Raw genomic sequence first — 4,234 nt, 5'->3', positions numbered from 1 at the left:
CTTCTCCAGCGATTTCTGGGCTGTTTTCGACCCAGTTCTCGGCCCAAAAAACACAGATTAGAGGCTATAAAGTGGGGGAATGCATCCATTCATAAGGATGGCTCTCATATTCACAATTTTAGGAGTAGATGTAGTTTTTAGAGAGAGAGGTTCTCTCCTCTCTCTTAGGATTAGGATTTAGGACTTCTCTTAGTTTTAGGAGTGACTCTCAATCCCAGGTTCTTTATTTTTATTTAATTTATGAACTCTTTCATGTTACATATAATTTTCTTAATTAATGTTATTTGAGGTATTTCAATTCATGATTGCTTTATTTTATTACATGATTACTGCTTCCTATCTGAAGACATTTTTATTCCAGTAGATTTACTTTTTCCCTTTTGGTTTTGGTTAAGAAATCAGTAATTCAGGAGTTATCCAATTCAACAGCATAATTGTTAATTGTTATCTTACTAATTGAGTTGAACTTCAATAATCCCAATCTTTTCTTAGGAAATAAATAGGATTCGAGGATCAAACCAAATTGTCCCTTGACTTTCCTTTGCTTTAGTAAAGGTTAATTGAGTGGAATTAAGATTCAACTTTCATTGTTGTTGATAAGAATAACTAAGTCTGGACTTCCAAATTCTCATACCTTGCCAAAAGTTTGCCTTGCAGCTATTTATTTATTTTTAATTACCATTTAAATTATTTGTCATATAACATATTCCCACCTTACTTCCAAAACCCCAATTTACAAACTCATAACCAATAATAAGAACATACCTCCCTGCAATTCCTTGAGAAGACGACCCGAGGTTTGAATACTCGGTTATCAATTTCAAAGGGGTTTATTACTTGTGACAACCAAAACGTTTGTAAGAAAGGTTGATTGCTTGGTTTAGTAACTATACTCACAACGAGAGTTTACTATGACATCCAAACCATCAATCTTCTGCTCTTTCAAAATGGCGCCGTTGCCGGGGATTTGCAAACGTGTGCCTTATTATTGGTTATTGTAAATATTTAAAAAAAAACCAATTTTCAATTTTCAATTTTAAAAATTCAATTTTCAAAATTTAAAATTCAAATTTAAAAAAAAATTTCAATTTTAAAAATTCAAAATTCAAATTTTAATTTTTAAATTCAAAAATTTGAATTTCAAATTTGCTTTTATTTTTATTTTTAAATTTTTATTAAATAACTATGAATTCTCACCCCTCTCGCTTCAAGTTTGATTCCAATGTTGTTGTTAGGAATGGAAACTATAATGAGAACAGGCATCAAGGTTGGAAGAATCAAAGATGGGAGGAGCCACAAGGATTTACTCAACCCTCATGGCAACAACCACCTCCAATGGACTATCAACAACCACCACCGTATGCCTATGAACCCCCTCCCCAACATAACTTTGGACCACCAAACTCACAAGCCCCTTTCCGCCATTCACCTCCATATGACCCTAACCCTCAACCACCATACCAACCACCTTATGAGCCATATGAACCATATATAGAACCACCCCAATTCCAACCTAATTACTCACAACAACCACCACTTCAATATTCACTATCTCCATATCCATCAATCCAAGAACACTATGATCCTATTTATGAAAGCCAAGTGCATCAAGAGACAAAGGATCGTTTCAAGGAAACAGTGGATCGATTTCAGGCAACCATTCGTCAATTGGAGCAAGCGATAAATCAATTAGCTTCCCGACGTTCGGACACTCAAGGAACCCCCATGGCTTCATGTGGACAATATAATGAAGAGCGTAGCATGAAGGAGATACTAGAAACTCCAGTGGACAGTACGGAGCATGACTTTGTACTGGAACAAGTAGAGGAAGCCGGAATTATTGAAGAAGAAGAAGTGGTTGAAGACTTAGGAGATGCAGAACCTCCATGGGAAAGTCCAGTCATAGAACCCCCTTCCAAGACATTTGAAATTGATGCTGAGGAGGGTATACAACCTCCAAGGCATATCACAGTTGAAGACTTGGAAGAGGTTGATCAAGAGATGGAGATTCAAGAAGAAGAAGCACAACCTCCCATGCCCTTGGAAAGCAATGAAGAGGTGATTGAATTGGAAGAAAGCTACCAAGAGGAAGAGGTTGAAATTGAAGAAGCTTGCAAAGAGGTGGTAATTATCAGAGAAGAGCACAAGGGAGTGGAGCTTTCAATTTCATTAAAAATACCTCCCCCTAAGTTGCCATCATCCTTCACGACATTCAAGTGGATAAAATTCATATCCCTTAGCTTTCTAATTCCACTTGAATATGGGCTACTGAAGACGGATGGTCAATGATGAGAGAACTTTTGTGTGGTCTAGAAATTGCGGATAAATATTCGTTGCAAGTATAGTTTCTAAACCTTCAAAAGTCCTTTCATACAAACGTTTTGGTTGTCACAAGTAACAAACCCCTTTGAAATTGATAACCGAGTATTCAAACCTCGGGTCGTCTTCTCAAGGAATTACAGGGAAGTATGTTCTTATTATTGGTTATGCAAAGGTATGTTTTGGGGTTTTTGGATCAAGGTAAAAAGTTAGAAAAGCAATGGCAGAGGGAACAAAATAATAACAATAAACATAAACTCTTGGCAAGGTATTAGAAATTGGAAGTCCAGATCAAGTTATCCTTATCAATGATAATGAAAATTGAATCATAATTTCACTTAGTTAACCCTTACTTAAAGCAGAGGAAGGTCAAGTGACTAATTAGTTTGATCTTCAAATCCTAGTTAATTCCTAAGAAAAGATTGGGATTATTGAAGTTCAACTCAATTGGCAAGATATAACAATTAACAATTATGCTGTTGAATTGGATAACTCCTGAGTTACTGATTTCTTAACCAAAACCAAAAAGGGAAAAGTAAATCTATTGGAATAAAGATGTCTTCAGTTGGGAAGCAGTAATCATGTAAATAAAAGAAAGCAGTCATGAATTGAAATACCTCAAATAACATTAATTAAGAAAATTATATGTAACATGGAAGAGTTCATAAATTATATAAAAATAAAGAACATGGGATTGAGAGTCACTCCTAAAACTAAGAGAAGTCCTAAATCCTAAGAGAGAGGAGAGAACCTCTCTCAAAACTAATCTAAGTCATGAGAAGTGAATTATGAGAGCCTCCTATATATGGATGCATTCTCCCACTTTATAGCCTCTAATCTGTGTTTTCTGGGCCGCAAACTGGGTCAGAAACAGCCCAGAATTCGCTGGAGAAGAATTCAAACACGCTGATTTCCGTCACTGCGACGCGGCCGCATGGGTCACGCGGTCGCATCGCCTAGCGTCAGAGCAACTATGGCATATTATATATCAAATCGAAGCCCCGGACGTTAGCTTTTCAACGCAACTGGAACCGCGTCGTTTGGACCTCTGTAGCTAAAGTTATAGCCGTTTGAGTGCGAAGAGGTCAGGCTGGACAGCTTAGCAATTTCTCCAACTTCTTGTATTCCTTCCACTTTTGCATGCTTCCTTTCCATCCTCTGAGCCATTCCTGCCCTGTAATCTCTGAAATCACTTAACACACATATCAAGGCATCTAATGGTGATAAGAGAGGATTAATATTAGCAATATAAAGGCCAAAGAAGCATGTTTTCAATCAAAGCACATAATTAGGAAGGAAAATGTAAAATCATGCAAATAGTATGAATAAGTGGGTAAAGAGTAGATAAAAACCACTCAATTAAGCACAAGATAAACCATAAAATAGTGGTTTATCAACCTCCCCACACTTAAACACTAGCATGTCCTCATGCTAAGCTCAATAGAAACTATAAAGGGGTGAAGAGGAATAGTAGAATGTATGAAATGCAACCTATGAATGCAACTACATACAAAATGTTTCTACCTACTCAGTTAAAAGTAAACAAATCCTTCAAGAAGAAATATAAACTGGATTTCACTAATTCAAATCATGAAAATGAAGTACAAATAGACTTGCAAGAAGAAAATAGCTCATGAAAGCAGGGAACAAGGAATTGAGCATCGAACCCTCACTGGTAGTGTATACACTCTAATCACTCAAGTGTTTAAGGTTCGATTCTCTCAATTCTCTACTAACCTTGCTTTCTAAGGCTTGCTCTTCATCTAACAATCAACAAAAATTTAATACAAAAATACACATATCAAGAGGTCTTTTAAGGGTTGTAATGGGGTTAAGGTCAAGGTAGGATTGTATTTGGTCAAGTGGACTAAAATCTGAATCCTTAATTAACTTAAACTTTCCACCTAACTTTAGA

This window comes from Arachis ipaensis, chromosome B03 (genome assembly GCF_000816755.2).
Source record: "Arachis ipaensis cultivar K30076 chromosome B03, Araip1.1, whole genome shotgun sequence".
NCBI lineage: Eukaryota > Viridiplantae > Streptophyta > Magnoliopsida > Fabales > Fabaceae > Arachis > Arachis ipaensis.
This window is presented reverse-complemented; position numbering follows the sequence as displayed.